The 22845-nt window shown below is 35.7% G+C and overlaps 1 protein-coding gene and 1 pseudogene across 1 annotated transcript in view; one reads left to right on the forward strand and one right to left on the reverse strand.

The window, feature by feature from the left end:
* DNAJC1 (DnaJ heat shock protein family (Hsp40) member C1) overlaps nucleotides 1–22845 on the forward strand; it is a 249879-nt gene that overhangs the window by 27116 nt on the left and 199918 nt on the right. The gene's annotated exons all lie outside the window — the stretch shown is intronic.
* LOC129086335 (60S ribosomal protein L30-like) lies at nucleotides 21255–21861 on the reverse strand (annotated as a pseudogene).

Genomic DNA, 22845 nt, shown 5'->3' on the forward strand with positions numbered 1-22845 from the left:
ACTTTTTAATGTGTATATATCTTTTAATTAGGTTTTATGTTTTTAGAAAAGACTGCAAATAGTAAAGATGCAAACTGATATTTTAGTTAGATGAAAACTAAAGAATTATCTCCGTGTGGATAATGGCGGCCAATGTACAGAAGACACAGGGCTGCGACTCTGGTCAAGCCTTTAAAGGGCAATGTACTGTTTTGCCCTTGTGTCTTCTTCCTTTCTGCTCATTGGAATGTGGATGTCTGTAGCAGCTATAGCAGACACCGTACAAATTGAGATAACCTTGAGAAACTTAAGAGCAGAGTGGTAGTAGAGGCCTGAGTCCTTGTGACTACAGAGCCACCATAACTGCTCTGGATGCCCACCTCTGCACTTCTTTTATGTAAGAATAAAAATAGGCCTCTATCATTTTTAAGCCACCAGTGTTTTATTTTGGGTTTCTGTTACAAGCAGCCTATTTTTAATACACTGTTCTTACCTGTGTGAAGAGTTGTGTTGTCTCCTGGCATTGCCTAGTTCTTCTGAAAGTCCTTCAAGCATAAGCAGTTGCTGACTTCTGTCTTAGCAGGTTCTAAGCCTATTTTTTCACTTGTAAATTGACTTTCCCATTTTACGGAAAGGAGAAACTTTCTGAATTCTATAAATTACTTTATTGGTTTATAAGTACTACAAAATCTTGCTTCAAGAAATAAAAGACACCTGGCCAGGTGACTCAGTTGGTTGGAACATCGTCCACCAACAGTTATGGGTTCAATCCCAGTCAGGGCACAGACCTGGGCTGTGGGTTTGATGCCCAGTTGGGGTGTGTATGGGAGGCAGCGGATGGATGTTTCCACTCACATCAATGTTTCTCTCCCTCTCTCTTTCTCCTCCTCCCTCCTCCCCTCTCTGCCCTCTCCCATCCTCTTTCTTCTCTCTCTTTCTCAAATCAGTAAACACATCCTTGGATGAGGATTAAACATAAATAAATACATAAAAAGTAACAAATTCTTGTAGAGATTGTATGTTCTATTTTCCTCCCTCCCTCCCTCCCTCCCTCCCTCCCTCCCTCACTCCCTCCCTCCCTCCCTGTAAAAATTTTCCTTCCATGATGGAGATGGGTTTCTAGGTGGCTAGTGGCCTTTTGTATTTTATGTTTTTTAGTACTTCAATATTATATTACCTATTAAAAAGAGTTAAGAAAAATCTCTATATATTTGATTTATGAAGGAAGAGAAAGAGGGAGAGACTTTTGAAGAGGAGAAGAGCTGTCAGAAGAAAAATATTGGAGCTTATCTAAGTTACAGACTAAGCCAGATGTTCCTACATAGAAAATAGACATCTTTATTTAAATTAAACAAAAACTTTTGCTGTTGAATATCATTTAAATATTCATTTGATATAGAGAATGTAGAAAAATAAATTGGGCATGGATTTTTTCTCATTTTGAAAAATTTTTTCACATATCTTTTATTTTTCTGTGTAATTGTCAAAGAATTTTTATATTAGGCAATATTATCGGCCATCCAAATAGAAAAAACCCTAATTATCCAGGTGGGGGAAGTGAAGATCCAGAGTGATATAATGATCATATGTAGGATCACCTCTAGAACATAAGCCTCCTGACTCTTAACTTAAATATTTTATTGGATGTATTAAGATGTATTTGTTTTAATGTGAAGAAAGTTATGGTAATTGACTCTTAACTTAGAGGTGTGTATTGTGGTCTCTTGCAGTGGGGATCAATTCTAAACTCAAATCCAAAATTGGCTTCAGAGATTAGTATTCAGAAACAAAACAGGAAAATTTATCTGCTGCTTTTTTCTTTCTCTTTAGTCTGTACTTGTTCAGACCACAAAAATTCTTGGGTTAACTAATAATGACTATTATGGGAAATTTCTTCTTCAAAGTTTTGATTTTGATTCATATTATAGCTTGTGTTTATCTATTAAACAGTGTCACCATAAGAAACATCCTAACCTTTAGATAATTTTTGTGAGTTTATTTGAGCCAAACTGACAGCAATTGCTGAGAAGCTAAATCTCAATGGATTGAAAAAATTCTCCTAAGAATGGCAGTTTTGCTGCTTACAATGAAAAGAGGAGATGTAAGGGAGGTTACATGAAATCCACTGGTGGTAGATTAAGGGGGCAGGAGGAAGCTAAGCAGAGAAATCTATGAGACTGGATAAAGAGTAAAATGGAGAGACAAATACTTTTTTTACACTGGTGGGTACAGGATAGTTAACAATGAACATTTACAGTGCATAGAGATGTTATTCAGGGAACAAGATCTAACAATCAGGAGTTCTGTGATCTTGAAACTCTGGTGGTAGATGGTGCCCTGAGGTGGTCTGGAAAAATGAGAATACTCTGACATTCCAAAAGTATGTAATCACAGATGCAAAAAGGCAATAGACAGGCTCAGTTGAGGTAAAGATGGACCAGACTTGGTAGACTTAAAAAAAAAAAATCACTGAGATAAAGTCTTGAATTTTGCTGGTATTTAAGTACTAAGTACTACTAGGATTTGCTTTTGTGCTTGTGAGAATTTGTTAAGGAATAGGAAGCCAGCTGTGTCCACCATATTCTCTACCTACCAACAAAGAAGCACTGGAATACTCTGGCTCAATCACAAGACCAGACTTGGAGTTACCACTTTTTTCTTCTCTTGCTCATCATTGGCCCCATCTTCTCTTTAATGGTTCTGCTTGTTTTGATTCGTTGCTTTTGCAGTGGTTGTGCTGGTGGTGTTACAGAAGAGAAGCAGGAGAACCTAGTGGGTTACCTGCATTCAAGAAGAGACTTAGAGAAAGACCACAGCTGCTGTCCTTCTCTTCCCTCCACTGATTTTAGCATAGTCGTGAAAGTCTGTAAATGTAGTCTCTGTAGCATGATGATGGCAGAATTCACCAGCTCTTTTGCTTTTTGTTACTCCTTGGGAGGAGCCCAGAAAAGCCAGCAGCAGGAAGCGTCTGTTGCTCCTACTAGGCAAGTGTAACCTTTTCAGATTGGTATTGATCTTCATTAGTTTAGGAAACACAGTGTGTATTCCTTACCCCATTTCAAAAATAACTGTTGACATTTTCCCAGTACTTGACTAGCAGTTAAAAAATTACTGTTATTAATATTCAGTGAAAAGTACCATGGCCAGGAGAAGATTTGACACGGAATTTACCTGATAGTGGGATGATATTGGTACCTTCAGGTGCTGTGGGTAGGAGGGAAAGCCAAGTATTAGGATTGAGGAATAAACATTTATGTGGCTGGCTTTAATTTACTATTAAACAATTACATATTATTGACCCTCCTACCTTATAGAAGCAAGGCTTTCACATATGCCAAAATTTCACAAAATTGGTTATTTCCAAATATATGCATGCCAAGAGTGTTACTTTTCCAGATTTTATAGAATGTGTAGAAGATATGGTCCTTGCTGTCAAATACAGAAATTGGAATCACAAATATGAATATAATTTTTAACAATAAACCTATTACCATCTTTTTAAAAATCTTAATATATAGCCCTTCAAGGTGCAAAGTTTCTCTTATAGGTAATAAATTATAATTAGAGAAATAACTCTATCTAGCAGTTAGTTGATATATAGACATCTTCAGTGTATATTAGGATTTTTCTATTACATTTTTGTCCATTTAAATATATTAGTGTTCCCTAATTTCTCTAGAATAAATTAAAGGTGAATCTAACTTTCAAAAAATTCTTCATGCCAAAAAACTTAAGTAGTAACCAATCCATAGTTTAATAAAGGACATGTGTAGTTTATGTACAGCCTCCTTCCCTATGAAAGTGTTCCTTAATTAAAACCACATGAGAGTAGCAAAGACAGTATTCTGAACACTAAATAAAATGGTATGCTTCATAGAATTTGCAGAATTCATCAATACATATAACAATGATTTATAATTGCACTTGGTTCTAACACATATCAATGTAGATCTCAAAGAGGGTAGGGTAAGATAACTAGTATAAAACACTAAGGTGAAAGGGCTAATTGGTCTTGCACAATTCGATTTGCTACTCTAGTGGCACTTTCTGTCCTCTGTGTAAACAAGAGTTGCTAAGTACTTTCTCACTAAGCTACCACCCTTTTATTTATACAGTTGAACCACCTTTTCGGCCCATTTCCGGCATACCCCCACCCACCCCCAGCTGTTGCTACAGACCTCCCTAATCTTTCCTTGGTCCTTAAGATTTGGGTGTTTTTTTTTTTTCTTTTCCAGTTGCTGCTGCTGCTTCTGCTTCTCCCCCCTTCCCTCCCCTGCCCTCCCCCATCCCCCCTCTCCCCGTCCTTCTCCTCTTCCTTTCTTCTTCCTCTTATTCATTGATTCAAGTGTCAAGATATATGTACACCTGGTTCTACTCGTCTATACCTTACTCTTTCTCATTTCTACTCCCATTCATTCATTCTACTGCAATTCCTATCTCAAAACTTGCTGCAACTCTTCCAAATATATTTTTTACATAACATTTAAATACTCTTTAAAAATTAAAACATAACATATGTGGCTAAGGGCCTTTCTAACCCGCTTTTACCATTTGAGTAACTCCTGGGCCCCCCTGTGAGAGAGAGAGAGAGAGAGAGAGAGAGAGAGAGAGTGTGTGTGTGTGTGTGTGTATACTTACTTCTGGGCCATTTTCATAATTTAATATATGTATGCATATCAATAATCATATGGTATTGATGAGAATCTACATAAGTAATTCTGGAAATACCACTCTGCTTCTTGCTTTTTTCATTTTAAACACTTTTTTAAAGATGTATACATATTACATATCTAAATTAAACCATTAACTGCTTCATGATATTGCACTGTATTTTACATTTTAATTATCTACCTATTAATTGACATATATTCTGTGTTTTCTCTATTTTAAACAACACCACAGTGAACAGCTTTAGAGATGTTGCCTTACACATATTGCTACAGTTTTTTTAGGGCAAAATCTTTCAGAGAACAAGTAGTGAAATCAATTCAGTTGGTTGGGATATGCATTTTTGAAAAAGAATAGAATGTAGTGGAAATTGTCAGAATAAAGGGCACTTATTTTTTTTTAATGAAATATTTATTACAATTTACAACACAGTTACCTAAAATGTATTTCCTACTGCAGGTCTCAATCAAAAAGTTCATGTTGTGATACAAAACATTATTATGTACATCTAGTCTGTTTTGGGTTGTATTCCCAGAAGTGGATTAACTGGATTATAGGATACACAGGAATCTTGTTAGAACACAGACAAATTACTTTCCATAGTGGCTATTAACTTACACATCCTTTACTCTAGTCAGCATTCAATATTCTAGTCAGACTTTTAAATTTCCTATGTCCTGAAGGGTGAAAAAAATCCATCTTATTTTAATTTTCATTTTAACTACTAAGGTTGAGCATAACTGCCTTCTTACTAAACAAAAAAAGGTTAAGACCCATCTGGTTGGTAGATTGCTATTCTTATTTCAGACTAGAGAAACCTTTTTTTTTTTTTTTGAAGTAACATAAAATTGCATGGCCTTTGTAAAGAATTACTAAAAATAATTTTGTTAAGTAATGATGCCACATTATGTTATATTCAGATTTGTCTCAAATTTGTTTTGAAACACTATTTTTTTTACCCATTGTGAATAATCTTGGGCACAATAGCATATGTAAGCAATACAGATACCCTCAGTGTATGGATTTAGATTCATTTCAGGAAAATCCCATCTCTCATGCCTATTTCTTCTGTTTTAGAAGAGAAGGTAAGTTCTAAGAAATATTTCATCCCTTTGTTAGGACCACTGTGAACTAACAGAATCTAGGTCTTGAACAGAACATTTGATTATAATTTTAATTGTTGTTGGTTATCTACTTTCTGTTTGATTTTCTCTGGTAAAAGAGATATACTTACTTTATTCCTAGACAGTGTTTTTCATTGTTAGTATTGGTTATTAAAATTTAGCCTGTTGGTTTCATTTATTGGTGTTACATTTGTCATCAGGAGTCACATAGGAAAGGCTATACTTCTTTAATTATGACAGTTCAGGAATTAGAAGTAACAACATTTCCTCTTTGTTTTGGGAATTTAAATTTTTAGAGAATTGAGAAATGAGAACACACAATCAGTAATGGGTAGCCTTGCATTTAAGGGGGGTGTTTGTGTACCCCAAGTGCCCCAGTATCATTTCTAGATTTATTACTTTGTAAGGCTTATTGCATAAATAGCCAGTTTTTAATACTTTCTTTGGTTAACTATGTAGTCAGTCTATAAAGCTATAACAAAGTTGGAAGCTAATTTAAAAACAGTGTCATTTTGAAGAGGATTTCAGCATCCTATTTTTTTAAGAAAAGACTTTTTACTGGCATGTATCATGATATTTATGTGCTCTGGTTCTATTTTATATTTTCAACCAGCAATTACCCCATTTTTGTTTTCTTGATGTAGAATGTGAAATATACCAGTAACTATTCTTACGCAGTAGAGATAGGGCAGAAGTAGTTCTGGATTAAAACCAGTGGATGATGATCATCAGTCTATTTAAGCTGTCCATGGCTGTAGCCTTTTTCCTACTCATTGAAAGCAAGGAGTGTTTTATACTGGACAAGCAGGAATTGCTTATAGGACTACTTTGACAACCAATGTTACTCTTGAGGGAAAACAGACAGATAAGATTAAATTTGTAGTTTTTTAAAAGTTTTCAAGACCCATTTTTTTCTCATTTAAACTAATTTCATGCTCAAATATCATTAAAACTCTGTAATTGCCTTCAAGTGTAACAAAGCTGCTTTTTAATTATAAGAAAGTTATATTCTATGGACTTAGACTTAAATATGTACTCTTTTAAAAATTTTATTTATTTATTTTTATTGTATTTTTTCCTCATTACCATTTAGTCCCCTTATACCCCTCTTCACCCATCCCCGGAATCACATCAGTGTCTCCAGGTCCATGAGCTCTTTTTCCTTTTTTCTCAATTCCACCGCTGCCTACCCTGCCCCTTAGCAGTCATCCTGCTTTCTAATCTGCCAGTTTGTCTCTGTTTTGCTTTTTAGTTCAATTTGTTCATTAGATTCCACATCTAATGAATGAAATAATATGGTATTTGTCTTTCTTTGATTGGTTTGTTTCTCTTAGCATAGTGTTCTCCAGGTCCATCCATACTTTCACAAAGGATAAACTTTTCTTGTTTACAGCTGGGTAGCATGCCGTAGTTGTTTTATCAACTCATCTACTGATGGGACGCTTGGGCTGCATCCATATCTTGGCCATTGTAAATAATGCTGCAATAAACATAGGGGTGCTTATGTTCTTTCAAATTAGTGTTTTGGGTTCCTTCGGATATATTCCCAGAAGTGGGATCACCAGTTCAAAGGCAGATCCATTTTTAATTTTTTGAGGTATCTCCATATGGCTTTCCACAGTGGCTGCACCAGTCTGCACTTCCACCAAACAGTGCAAAAAGGTTCTTCTTTCTCCACATCCTTACTAGTACTTGTTGTTTATTGATTTATTGATGATAACCCTTCTGACAGGTGTGTAATGATATCTCATTGTGGTTTTAGTTTGTATTGCTCTGATGATTAGCGACTTTGAGCATCTTTTCATATGTCTATTGGCCATCTGTATTTCCTCTTTAGAAAAGTGTCTGTTCAGGTCCCTGGCCTATTTTTTAATTGGATTGTTGGGGTTTTTTTTTTGGTGTTGAGTTTTGTAAGTACTTTTTAAATTTTGGCTATCAACCCCTTATCAGATATCGTCCCATTTGTCTCTCTTATCTTTTTTTCCCCTCACCTGGGAAAAAGGTATATCTGATAAAATGTTGCTATGAGCTATGTTGGAGATTTTGCTGCCTGTTTTCTTCTGGGGTTTTTATGGTTTCAGGTCTAATATTTAATTTTTTAATTCATTAATTTACTCTTGAGTGTGGGGTAAGAAGGTGGTCTAGATTCATTTTTCTGCAAGTATCTGTCCAGTTTTCCCAGTACCATTGATTGAATAGACTATCTTTAATTTAGTGCATTTTATATGCTTGCTTCCTCTGTCGAATATTAATTGACTATAAAGATGTGGGTTTATTTCTGGGCTCTTTATTCTGTTACATGGATCTGTGTGTCTGTTCTTATGCCAGTACTATACTATTTTGATTACTATGGTCCTGTAGTATAGTTTGACATTAGGTAGCTTGATTCCTCCAACTTTGTTCTTCTTTCTCAGGATTGCTATTGCTATTTAGGGCCTTTCATTGTTTCTTACAAATTTTTGAAATATTTGTCCTAGTTCTGTGAAATACATCATAGACTCTTCATAGGAAATGCAGGGAATCTATAGGTTGTTTTGTGTAGTGTGGACATTTTAATGATGTAATTTCTTCCTATCCATGAACATGGTATGTGCTTCCACTTATATGTGTCTTCTTCACTATCTTTTATCAGTACCTTATAATTTTCTGAGTACAGGTGTTTTACATTCTTTGTTAGGTTTATTCCTAGGTATTCTTTTTCAAGCAATTGTGGATGGGATTGTTTTCTTAATTTCCCATTCTGTTAGTTCATTACTGGCATATAAAAATGCAACTGATTTCTGGATATTAATTTTGTATCCTGCTACTTTGCTGAATTCATTGATCAGTTCTAGTAGTTTCTTGGTGGAATCTTTGGCATTCTCTATATACAGTATTATGTCATCTGCAAATAAAGACAGTTTGACTTCTTCCTTTCCAGTTTGGATGTTTTTTACTTTTCTTCGTGTCTGATTGTTGTGGTTAGGATTTCCAGTACTACGTTGAATAAGAGAGATGAAAGCAGACATGCCTGTCCTGTTCCTGATCTTAAGGAGAATGCTTGTAGTTTTTGCCCATTGAGTATGATGTTGGCAGTGGGTTTGTCATATATGGCCTTTATTATGTATAGATGTGTTCCCTCTATTCCCACTTTGCTGAGAGTTTTTATCATAAATTGGTGTTGGATTTTATCAAATGCTTTTTCTGCATCTATTGATGTAATCCTGTGGTTCTTATATTTCATTTTGTTTATGTGGTGAATCCCATTTATTGATTTGTGAACGTTGTTTCAAATCCCAGAATAAATCCCATTGAATTATTGTGTATAATCTTTTTGATGTGTTGCTATATTTGGTTTGCTGATTTTTTTTTTTTTTTGAGGATTTTAGTATTTATGTACATCAGGGATAGTGGCCTATTATTTTCTTTCTAGTAACATCTATTTCTTTTTAAATTTGTATTTATATATATTTTATTGTTGTTCAAGTATAGTTGTCTCCATTTTCCCACCACCATTTTCCACCGCCCCACCCACCCCCACCTCTCATCCTCAATCCTACCCCCCTTTGGCTTTGTCCATGGGTCTTTATACATGTTCCCTGTAAAATGAGTTTGAGAGTTTTCTCTTCTCTTGAATTTTATGCAATAGTTTGAGAAGGAGAGGTGTTAGTTCTCTTTGAATGTTTGGTAAAATTCACCTGTACAGCCATCCAGTCCAGGGCTTTTGTTTGTTGGGAGCTTTTTGATTACTTCTTCAATTTCACTAGATGTAGTCTGTTTATTCAGATTCTCTGATTCTTCCTGATTTAGTTTTGGAAGATTGTATGTTTCTAGAAATTTATCCATTTCACCCAGGTTGTCCAGTTTGTTGGCATATAGTTGTTCATAATATTTTCTAACAGTCCTTTGTATTTGTTTAGTGTCAGTTGTTATTTCTCCTCTTTTATTTCTGATTTTATTTATTAGGGTCTTTTCTCCTTTTTCCTTGATGAGATGATTAAAATTTTGTTAACTTTATCTTTTCAAAGGACCAGCTCTTGGATTCATTGATCTTTTGTATTGTGTTTTTTTTAGACTTTTTTGTTTATTTCTGCTTTGATCTTTATTATTTCCTTCTTCTACTCACTTTGGGCTTTGTTTGCAGTTCTTTTTCAAGTTCCTTTACGTGCATAGTAAGATTATTTGAGCTTTTTCTTGTTTTTTTGAGATTGGCCTTAATGCTATGAATTTCCCTCTTAGGATTGCTTTCCCAGTGTCTCACAGATTGGATTGTCATGTTCTCTTTTTCATTTGTTTCAAGGTATCTTTTGACTTCTTTTTTGACCTCATCGTTGACCCATTCATTGTGAAATAACATGTTATTTAGCTCCCATGTCATTGCGTGTTTTTATTATTTTTCTTGTGATTTATTTCTGGTTTCATAGCATTGTGGTCGGAGAAGATGCTTGATATGATTTCAGTCTTCTTGAACTTATTAAGACTTGTGTCCTAACATGTGGTCTATCCTGGAAAATGTTCCTCATGCACTCAAAAAGTATGTATAGTCTGCTGCTTTGGGATGAAATGTTCTTAAGATATCAATTAAACCCATTTGATCTTGTGTCATTTAAAGCTGCTACATCCTTGTTGATTTTCTTTCTGGAAGATCTATCCATTGAAGTCAATGGGGTGTTAAAATCCCCAACTCTGACTATATTTCTGTCAGCCTCTTCCTTTATGTCCATCAAGATTTGCTTTACATATTTATGTGCTCCTATTTTGGGTATGTAAATGTTTACTAGAGTTATGTCCTCTTATTGGATTGTTCCCTTTATCATTATGTAGTGTCCTCCTTTGTCTCTTACTATAGCCTTGGGTTTAAAGTTTATTTTGTTGGATGTAAGTGTTGCTACCCCAGCTTTTTTTCCCTCTCCATTTGCATGAAATGTTTTTTTCCATCCCTTTTATTCGGTGTGTATTTTTTGATCTGAGATGCATCTCTTAGAGGCAGGATATATATGGGTTTTGTTTTTTTTCACACACTCAGCTACCCTATGTCTTTTGGTTGGAGAATTTAAGCCATTTACATTTGAGGTGATTATTGAATAGGTATTTAGTGCCATTTTATTGTTAGACTATTTTCCTCTTTTTTGTTTCCTTTCTCTTTTTCTTCTTCTTAAAGCAAGCCCATTAACTTCTGTTGCAATACTGATTTGGTGTTAACAAACTACTATAGCTTTTCCTTGTCAGAGAAACTCCTGTTTCTCCTTCAATTTTTAAATTATAGCCTTGCTGGGTAAAGTGCCCTTGGTTGTAGGTCCTTGATTTTCATCTTGAATATTTCATTCTCTTCTGGCCTGAAATATTTCTGTTGAGAAACAGATGGCAGACTAATTGGTGCTCCTTTGCGTATAACTACCTGCTTTTCTCCTGTGGCTTTTAGGATTCTCTTCTTGTCTTTAAGCTTTGTCATTTTAATTATAATGTGTGTCAGTGTAGGCATCTTTGGGTCCAACTTGTTTGGGACTCTCTGAGCTTCCTGGACTTGTGTGTCTTTTTCCTTCACCAGACTGGTGAAGTTTTCAGTCATTATTTCTTCAGATAGGTTCTCAATCCCTTGCTCGCTTTCTTCTCCTTCTGGTATTTCCATGAAGCGATGTTGTTATGCTTCAGGTTGCCCCTAAGTTTTCTTAAGCTCTCCTCATTAAAAAAAAAAAAATATTTTTTCTATGCTTGGGTGTTTTTTTTCTACTTTGTCTTCCAAATCACTTATGTGATCCTCTGCTTCATCAAACCTACTGTTTATCCCTTCCAATATATTATTTATTTCAGATACTGCATTCTTTATTTTTGACTGGTCCTTTTTTATGATTATGTCTTTTTTCATACTGTTGGGTATCCTTATAATCATTACTCTAAACTCTCTATCTGATAAATTGCTTACCTCCATTTTATCTAGTTCTTCTTCTGGAGAATTCTCTTGTTCTTGCTTTTGGGGCCTGTTTCTTTGTTTCTCCATTTTGTCTGCCTCTTTGTGTTTGTTTCTATGTAATTGGTAGATATGCAAGACTCTGATACAGACCTAAGTCAAACCCTGCCTGTGACTGGCCCTGAACACCAGTGGCAATTCACAGCTTGTGGCTCCCTCTGCTGGGCCTGTGGTTGTTCAGAATGATAAATATAAACTCTTAACCAGCAAACTTAGGGAATACTTAACACTTGAATAACACTTTAACCACTAATTTCTAATTAACTCTGTTAATTATTTGTTGGTCTGATATAGTGCTTCTCATAGTGTGGTGTGTAAACTGATGTTGGTTTTCAAATTGCTTTCTTGTTTGCATGGTATAAAAATACAAAACTTAAAAGCATTTAGAAATTTTTATAGCAATTTGGCAGAGACGTTGTGCCTATTTAATAACAAAATTTGAGGTTATATTTTGTTCTTTTTTTCAAATTCATTTTCCAGTAATTCATTGATATTGTATATTACAAAAATTTCCTTGAAAGCAAAACAAAGACTATGTCATACTTTGAATCAGTAAACAACTCCAGCAGAGTGGAGTACTCAATGTTATGCAGATGCATATAAAATAAAGGAGATAAAGGAAAAGGAGATCATAAGCACATACTGATTTGTACCATTTACTCTTTAGTTTTAGTGGTTAATTATAACAGAAGTAATTTGAATTATGCTGTTGAACTCTCAGTTCAAGGTATTTTGCAAACAAATTTCAGAGGAGTTCCTGACATGGACAGAAATCAGTCATGACAAATTATCAAAAAATTTTTTTAAAGTACACAGTAATCTTAGTTTCTCAAAAGAAGGAGCTTTTGAAAAATATGTTTGTGTTTTTCTTATTTCAATTTTTGATGATACTACTACTTACGCAAAACTTCAAATTCTATTTCCAGTTGTCCTTTTTCTCTTTGATTTCTCATAGGCCTTCAAAATATTTCTTAAGCAAGTTGATCATTATAAACATATAGGAAAGAAAAGGACAAGATCTAAACCTTTGAAATGATTTTGACTTCTAAAAGTGAAATATATTATTAAAATAAGCAAATCATTTTTTGGCATAAAAAAATTCAAATAAATTAGTTATTTCATTCCTAGTTATATTAAACAATTGATGAGCCACATCTAATCTTTAAAAGAAAACATTCACTAGAAGGTCTTGATTTTCAAAATATCTCTAAATTATAAAATAAAAGGTATTATGCCTTGTGTATATTTGGACAGATAGTACATATACTTTTGTGGCCAAAGTCATGTCAGGGTAAACTAAATTACTTATCCTGATTTGTATGGAATACCATTAAGAATAAAAGTTTTGAGCTACATTTCAAAATTTTATTATAATATAAAATGTATATGAGAGATTAGCAATATAGGAAAATGAGAGTATGATTAGGAAAAGCTCTCTAAAAATACTGAGTATAAGATTCCTAACTCTTAGACTGATCATTTCTTCTTTTCTTTCTACTCTAATCAATGACAGTAGTAATTATACCTGAGAAAATAATTTAAGGAATTTTTTTGTAGAAGCAGCACAGTAGATATAAACTTAAGCCTACTTCCCATTGTGGTTCATGTTTGAAAATACATCTTTGATCTGTCAAATTTAGATAGAGATGCTGACATGGGAAGGAATCTGTCAAGATCTACAAGCAAAAATATTCATTATGTTTTTCCTTGGAAGGACAGGAACAAATATTTGAAGAAGATTGTTAGCACTTTTTCCATCTTAATAAATTTCAAATCCTTTATTTAAAAATGTTTATTAGCCTGTCTTATAACTGAGAATTTCCTGCCTCTATTTGCTTCCTGGATCCAGTGCTCCTTTTGCATTTTTCATTAAAAAAAACCCTTATATATTAATACTCTTTGAAATGCAGTTTTTTTTTGTTTTCTTGTACTGATCTCCTTTAAATAACTTAGTATCAGAGGAGACTACTGATTTATTAGATAATTTAGTGTCAGAATAATAAAATTTAGAGGGCCAAGAAAAGAGAATTTACCTAATTTACAATTTTTGGTTCATTTGTATTTGATAGTACAAAATTACATTAAATTAATATAACTTTCAATGATATATATTTTTACTTTGTATTTGTAAAAAAATATGCCCAATCAATAAAATTAAAAACATCAAAATGTTGAATAGAGAGAGATGCTAGTAGAAAGCAATGAAATTGTTTAAAGTAAACTTCCAGTTAAGAGGGCAGCAAAGGCAAACATGGCTCACCTCTTTGCACAACCACATCGATATTACAACTAAAATATAGAACAGCCATCACTCAGAACCATCAGAAATCGAGTTGAATGGAAGTCTGACAACTATGGAATTAAATAAACTACATCCATCCAGACTGGTAGGAGGGGCGCAGATGGGGAACGGGCTGGTCTCTCACCGATGTGTGGTGGATAAAAATTAGGGATGGATATCTCAGGACCAAGGAGTCCCGGCCCTACACCAAGCCTTTCAGCCCAGGGTTCCAGTGCCAGGAAGGTAAGTTCCCACAACTTCTGGATGCAAAACCAGCAGGGATTGAGTTGGTGGAAGAAACTTTTGGAGTCCCAAACAGTTCTCAAAAAAAAACCCATACACAGACTCACAGACTCATGTACTCAACGACTCAGACTTACTCCCTCTGAGCTCGAGCACCAGGGTAGCAGCTTGAAAGGCACCAGTGTATAAAGGTAGAAACTGAAGTGTCTGGCATAAGGCAACCAGAGGCTATTGTCCCTTTTCTAAACACTCCCCCCACAGAGCTGGGAAACTGGCACCATATCTGAGACTCCATCAACCTGGCTAATACTATTTGACCTGTCTTTGAGATCTCAAAGGACTTTGTCCCACCCAACTTACAGGCGCACCCAAGCTGCTTTCCTATATGAATGGCTGGTCTCGGCTCAGCTTCACAACTTCCTAAATCCTATCAAACACTGGCTGGCCTCAGTGACTAGCAGCAGCCAGCCTAGATTCACAGCTTGGCTTTTTCTGGGAATCAAATCCAGCATAGGTCCCAGGCCAAACACAAGTGGGGGCTGATCTTGGCCTGTACCACCCAGGAAACACCAGTGCCAGTGCACCCAGTGGACAGCTACAGATGTTGGAGTACCACAACCCTGTCCCTGCACAGCTGATCCTCCATAGAGGGCAGAGGATGGTGCTAAGTGGATGCAGCCAATCCTTGTAACTGGCCTAGGAAAATCCCTCCCATGGATCAGCCAACCACAACCGAGGCTCACCTGCAAGAGGAGAGTGTATTCAGTCTGCATGAAGGGCATAACTCGAGTACCCAGCTTGGGTGATAGAGGAGGCTGTGTCACTGGACCTTACAGGATACTTACTACATTAGGCCACACTACCAAGACACTGAGTCAAAGCACCTCTACCTAATACATAGAAACAAAGAGAGGCTGGCAAAACAAGGAGACCAAGAAACATGGCCCAAATGAAAAAACAGATCAAAACTCCAGAAAAAGAGCTCAATGAAATGGAGATAAGCAATCTACCAGATGCAGAGTTCAAAACATTGGTTATAAGGATGCTCAAGGAACTTAGTGAGGACCTCAACAGCATAATAAAGATTTAGTCAGAAATGAAGGATGCACTAATTGAAATAAAGAACAATTTATAGGGAAATAACAGTAGAGTGGATGAAGGTAAGAATCAAATCAATTATGTGGAACATAAGGTAGCAAAAAACAACCAATCAGAACAAGAAGAAGAAAAAAGAATCCAAAATAAATGAGGATAGGATGAGCAGCCTCTGGGACAACTTCAAGAGGTCAAACATTCGCATCGTTGGGGTACCAGAAGGAGAAGAGAAAGAAGAAGAAATTGGAAATCTATTTGAAAAAATAATGAAAGAAAACTTCCCTAATTTGGTGAAGGAAATAGACTTGCAAATCCAGGAAGCACAGAGAATCCCAAACAAGATGGATGCAAAGAGGCCCACTCCAAGATGCATCATAATTAAAATGCCAAAGATTAACAATAAAGAGAGACTCTTAAAAGCAGCAAGAGAGAAGCAGTTAGTTACCTACAGGGGAGTTTCCATAAGACTGTTGGCTGATTTCTGAAGAGGAACCTTGCAGGCTAGAAGGGAATGGCAAGAAATATTCAAAGTCATGAAAAGCAGGGACCTACAGCCAAGATTGCTCTACCTAGCAAAGCTGTTATTTAGAATTGAAGGGCAGATAAAGAGCCTCCCAGACAAGAAAAAACTAAAGGAGTTCATACCCACAAAACCATTACTATAAGAACTTTAAAGGGCCTTACTTAAGAAAAAGAAGATCACAACTATGAACAATAAAATGACAATGAATATGTACCTATCAACCACTGAATCTCAAAAACAAACTAAACAAGCAAGAAAAACAGAGACAGAATCATGGATACAGAGAGCATTTTGATGGTTGCCACATGAGAGGGGGCTGGGGGAGAATGGGTGAAGAGGTGAGGTGTTTAAGAAATACAAATAGGTAGTTACAGAATAGCCATGGGAATGCAAAGTACAGCATAGGAAATGGAGTAGCCAAAGAACTAACACACATGACCCATGGACATGAGCATGGTGGGGGGATTGTGTAGAGAGTGTGGGGTGCCAGGTGGAGGCCAGCAAAGGGGGAAGAATCAGGACAACTGCAACTGCATAATCAATAAAATATAATTAAAAAAGAATTTGTTTAAAATATTAACAGTAACAGTGATAATTTAAGGAAGTAACTTAATTGCCTAAAATATTTTTACTTCTCACCCCAAGTCTTGCAAATTATATTGAATATATAGGTTAGGACATAAAGAAAATCAGGAACTGAGTTTATTGGAAACTCAGCAGAAAAACATAATTTATGAACCTGCAAAAATTGGGAAAGTGCCAATGCTGTGACAGGGGTTAATCTTGAGATTTTTGTCCTACATAATGCATAAGCTTTTAGTCAGAAGATGGAGTTAAGGGAAGGGTTGATGATATCTCTGATGTCATATCTGCAGCTCAGTATTAAGGTATCCTATAGTGAATTATATAGTAAACACTGTTTTTGCTGTCATGGCATGTTGTACCATTATTTTACATATTGCTTAAATGGAGAACATACTGCCAAAGCTTTTTACTATTTAGAATGTTTATATTTATCAAAATAACTGTATCATAATTCATAAGACATAGAGGTTTATTATTTATAACTTTTGCACATACCTGAAATTGAAAATACATGGAAAATAAATTGGTTAAGGGATTTCTTTATATTCAGAATCCAACTCTTTTTGAATCACTTTATGACTCAGTCATAATGTTCAGTTTTTCCACATGGAGTCTTTCTCTGTGCTGCATTTCTATAAAGAATCAAGAATTTGCAATTATGTGGAACTAACCTATTTTTGATACCCACTTTGGAAATGTTGCTGAATATGTCTGATTTCCCTCACTTTCATCCTCTCTCATAATTTTTGGTTCTTTGTTGTTTAAGAACGCTCCAGTATCATCTCTTCCAACTTAAATTCCGCAAGTTGCGGTTTGTGCTTGCACAGGGAATGACAGCTACCTCATTTTTATCAGTTAGTGTTACTGCAATGGTAGTTGCAATATACCAACAATTTTAGGATGCCTCTGAATTTAAAGAGCTTAAAGCATGGAGAAAATGTTCATTTTAAAGCATAGTGGCTAAAAGCATTGTGTAAGAGCTGGGTTGCTCAAACACTAATTGTATGATCTTGGGTAAGTAATGTAAGCTCTCGAAACCTTAGTGATCTGTGAGGGAAGCAGCCCCTTACCTTATAAGGTAGTCTTTGGGTTCAATATTATGATGTGTGTAAAATATACGCTTAGGAAATGTTGACTATGTTAGTTTTCATAAGAATGTACTTTTATTGAGTTTCCGGTGTGTTCTTTTACTGTGTATTTCTTTACTTTGAAAGGAGTACTGCAGTAACTGTTAGAAAGGAAAAGATACTGATTTAGCAAATGGCTGAGTGAAACTCCTGGAAATTTTTCTAATTGAACTTTTGTTATTGGTACAAATAAAACTATTAAAATATTATGTATTTATAATTAAAGGATGGTATTATATGTCATGGGTCATTTGGAAACTTGAGACTAAATTATTTTTAACCTTTTGATTGTTTAGAAGGTAATTGATGGTGTTAATTTGTAGATTTTGAAATGATACATTTTGCAACCATTGTAAGAATAAAAGTTTAAAGCTATTGGCATATTTTGTAACTTTTGTTTTGATTTTTGATCATTCTTTAAGTTATCAACACCTTGCACAGTTTGAAAGAGTGTGTAGTCTATATGGTTTATAGTGTGGGAGAATGATTCTGAATGATCCTCTCTATTGAAACAACTAAAATACTGAGTAAAATATCAAGAAAAAATTAAGTACATTGCTCAGCTGCCATAAAAGTTAACATTGCTCATAGTGTCAATAAATCCCAACCTGATGCTCAGTAGAGACAAAAACATCTCCCCTGAGATTTTGTAACAGTAAGTGAGTCTTCATGAAAGTTTGTGGTCCAGGTTGTGTTACCCACATAGGACAAAACCTCCAGTGGGGAATTTAATTTAAACTGGTCTATAACTGGCATAAGAATCTCTTGTGCTAGTGATCCTTCAAGATTTCCTAGGTCGTAGATGGCAGCCAACCATAAACTACATTACCAACTTCCCTTGAAGCTTGTGTTGTCTATACTAATGTTTAAGCAGTGGGTTATTAAGAGAAGTTATATGTGTCACTTCTGTGGCTTGCCTTAAGGAGGTATGCCTGTGTGGTTCCATGTGACTATTTCTCGTGTGCTGATAGTTGATGAAAACTCCAGACAGCAGAATTTAGACACAGAGATTGAAGTCTGTGTTGAGTTGCCCCTCCAGCTATGCACTGCTTATTTCTAGACTATTACATGAGAAGGAAACAATCTTCTGTCTTATTTAAGCAACTGTATTTTAGGATCTCTTTGTTACAGGAACTTAGCCTGTATCCTAACTATGCCCTTTAAAAAATAGCCAGACAAATTGAAAAGAACTAATTTGTTTTTATATTTAAAAAAAAAAGAAAGTTGAAATAAAAACTCAATAAGTAAATTAAAAACCAAGGCTACCTGGAGAAATGATTGATTCCAGGGCTGGGGCGCTAGTGCAAGAAAGTAAGAAAGTACTCGAAATATGATAAGGTTGGAATACTGCTCAGCAATCCAGAGAGAGAGAGAGAGAGAGAGAGAGAGAGAGAGAGAGAGAGAGAGAGAGAGAGAATGAATGACTGATACACATAACAACATGGATTAACTTCAAAACATTGTACCAAGTGAATGAAACCAGATACATAAGACTACATATTGAATGATTCTATTATAGGAAATTTCTAGAGAAGGTAAAACCAAAGAGACACAAAGTAAGTTGGTGCTTGCCTTGAGATGGGGGGTCAGAGTAGGGATTGACAAAGAATGAGGGAACTTTGGCTATGGTATTCTAAAACTGGATTGTGGTAATGGTTGCACTACTGGATAAATTTATTGAATTTTACATTTAAAATAAATGAATTATATGCAAATTATACTTCAGTGAGGCTGTTAAAAATATCTGAGAGATACTGTAAAAAATGCCATGGCAAAAACTAAGCATAGCGAACTTTTTAAAAAAGTAATAAAGTAGCCAGCTTTAATTGCAGCCTAGATGGATAGAATAGACTTAAGAGTAAAATTAGGGCCCTCTTCAATTCTGAGGAAGGTTTATGAAGTGGCAAGTTGTAGTAATTGATCAATAGTCTTATACTGGTGATTAGAATAACTCACTATTTATTTATCCAGCAGTGACTTATTGACTGCTTATTATGTGCCTGGCACTATTTTAGAGACACCGCATTGACCAAAACAGACAAAATTCCTGCCCTTAGGGTATTTACATTCTGGTGGAAGAGAATGACAATAAATAAGTGAAACATATATTATTCCAGATAGTATAAATGCCCTGGAGAAAAATAAATCAGAGAAGATGGATAGGAAGTGTTGGAGGAGAGGTTGTAGTTTCAGGTCGGGTAGCCTGGGAAGCCCATTGTTGAAAGGGGATATTTGAAATAGACCCAAAGGAGAAAGGATGTGAGCCATGAAGATGAGGGGGAAGATTATTTCAGGCAGTGGAATTAGCAAATGCAAATGCTCTGAGCAGGACTTGCCCCATTTTTTAAGGAACATCAAGGAGCCATGAATGTGGGAAAAACCATAGGAAAAGTGGCTGGAGATAAGATCAGAGAGATACTGAGACTGATGGCCATTTTAAGGACCTCAGAGGTTTTAATTTGATTATAAGGACTTTGGCTTTTTAAAAAAGTATGGTAAAATATGTATAACAAAAAGTTTGCTATTTAAACCATTTTTAAGTGTGTAAGTCAGTGACAATTAAATACACACAATGTTGTACAACCCTAACCACCATCTATTTCCAAAATTACTTTATCATCTCAAATTCAAACTCTGACCCATTAAGCCATAACTTCTCATCTCTCCTTCGCCCCAGCCCTGGTAACCTCTAACCTATTTTCTGTCTCTGTGGATTTGCCTATTCCAGGTAACTCATACAGATAGAATCATACTTAGCCTAATGTTTTTAAGGTTCATCCATGTTGTAATGTGTCAGAATTTCTTTCCTTTTTAAGTCTCAGTAATTTCATTACATACAAGGTCTGTCTGGAAGGTATCCAGCCATGTAATATGAAAAATTTAGACATCTATTGAAGATACAAGATACAAGAAACATTGTACATAGGGCGACACCTCAGCCCCCTTGAAAGTAGGCACCGTGGGACCTCACACAGTTCTCCCAGTTGCCATCAGCTGTCCCATTGTACTTTCCTGAATCTCATCAATGGTCTGAAATCTCTTCCCTTTCAAAGGTGATTTTAGTTTAGGGAAAAGCCAGAAGTCGCAGGGCACCAAATCTGGGCTGTAGAGGGGCTGGCTGAATCACCTGGGTGATTTGATCTTTTGCTAAAACACTCTGCATGAGACATGATGCATGAGCAGGCACATTTTGGGGATGAAGCTGCCTGCCACCGGTTGCCCATAGCTATGGCTTTCTGAACCATCCAAATAGTTTCTGCAGAGGAATGTTCAAGCTTAACACAAAATTTGATGGCGATTTGTTGCTTTAGTCACTCAGTCCTTTTGAATGTGACAGCCACACAGTACACAGGCTCAGTCAACGGCGTCTACCACTTCCACTGACTAGTACAGTGAAGTTTTCATTGTTCACACATGCACATTCTAGTCCACTCTCCTTGGCTTCCAGGTTATATCATGTCACACAAACTGTTCTTGTTATATTAACAATGGTTGTACTTTCTCCAGACAGACCTCGTATATATACCTCATTGCCTCTGTTGATGAACTGGGATTGTTTCCACCTTTTGGCTATAGTGAGTAATGCTGCTATGGATATTGGTACATAAATATTTGAGTTCCTGCTTTTACTTTTTTAAAACAAAGCCCTGGCCAGTTTTATTAAAGTAAAATTTTGCATGATTTACTTCTCACCAGTTTGTTCTTCTGGCATGCTTCTGATGATAGCAGAATCATGTGGGTCAGCCCTGGCTGGTGTGGCTCAGTGGATTGAGTGTCACCCTGCAAACCAAAAGGTCACCGGTTTGATTCCCAGTCAGAGTACATGCCTGGGTTGTGAGCCAGGCCCCCACTGCGGGTGTGCCAAAGACAACCAATCGATGTTTCTCTCCCTCTCTTCCCTCTCTCTAAAAATAAATAAATAAACAAACAAATAAATAAAAACTTTAAAATTAAAAAAGAGAAAGATCACCTGGATCCCTGACAGCCAGTGTTCATACTCTGTAGTATTTTCCACATTCTGTGCTCAGTTCAGCACTATTGCTACAGTGTGCTGGACCCCTGTCCTGGCCAACACGGCATAGTTCTCTATTTCAGATTTCCTCAAGGCTGGACCGCTGCTTATGAGGATGGCTAGTTTTTGTTTGCCTTGTCTGATCATCTTCAGAGTCGGCTTGTACCCCAGCACATACTTTCCACTTTTTGTAACAAGTTGGAGCCTAGAGTTGATTGACTCCAGTGACTGTTTTGTCATCTTCACAGCCATCATCTTCCTGCCTTAGGTTCGGGAAGGCCCCAACCAAGAGCAGCTCAATTTTTTAAAGTGTATACTGAGAAGTAGAATTTCTGATCATATAATACGATGCTTAACTTTTAAGGAGCTGTCATAATGTTTTCCATAGTGGCTGCACCATTTTACTTTCTCACCAGCAATGTGGAAGGATTCTAATTTCTTTACATCCTTGTCTATACTTGCTATTTTTATGTTTTCTTTATAATTTAATCCTTATGGTTTTTTTACATTACCTTTTAGTCCCCTTATAATCCTCTCCCCATCAGCAATCACCACACTGTTGTCCATGAACTATTGTTCATTCTTCAAAATTATAGCCATTTGAGTAGTTCTGAGGTAGTATCTATTATGATTTTGGTTTATGTTTTTCTCATTATTAATGATGCTGAGCATTTTGTACTTATTGGCCATTTATATATCTTTGGAGAAATGTCTGTTCAAGTCTCTTGCTCATTTTTTAACAGGATTGTTTGTCTTTTTATTGTTGTTTTACTAGTTCTTATGTATTCTGAATAATAACCCCTTATCAGATATATGATTTGCAGACATTTTCCCCATTCTGTGGTTGTCCTTTGATACAGTTTGTTTTCTGTATCTTATATGTTTTTGTTTCTCAATTTCTCTATTACTGCCTGTTTTTGTATTTAGTTGATCGCTTTGTAGCATCCCATTTTATTCCCTTTTTTGTTTTTTTAATTTCTTTTTTTGTTATTTCTTAGTGCTTACATAGATTGTTATAAGTTAAATTAGGTTATTAGCTTACGATATTAATTGTAATTCTTAGATAACTTCTAAAGGCTTTGACTTTTGACCTGAGTGAAATGGAAAGTTGCTTGAGGTTTTTGACTGGATCTGTTTTTTGTTTAGCCTGCCTGCTGTGCTGAAAATAGATTGTTGAGGGAAGTAGCCAGGCAAGGCCTGAAGTCAGGAGATGTGTTAGGAGACTGTAATTCTCCAAGCAAAAAAGCATGATGGCTTGCAC

The sequence above is a fragment of the Pteronotus mesoamericanus genome, unplaced genomic scaffold (genome assembly GCF_021234165.1).
Source record: "Pteronotus mesoamericanus isolate MK-2021 breed Mesoamerican mustached bat unplaced genomic scaffold, CSHL_Meso_final contig_130, whole genome shotgun sequence".
Lineage (NCBI taxonomy): Eukaryota > Metazoa > Chordata > Mammalia > Chiroptera > Mormoopidae > Pteronotus > Pteronotus mesoamericanus.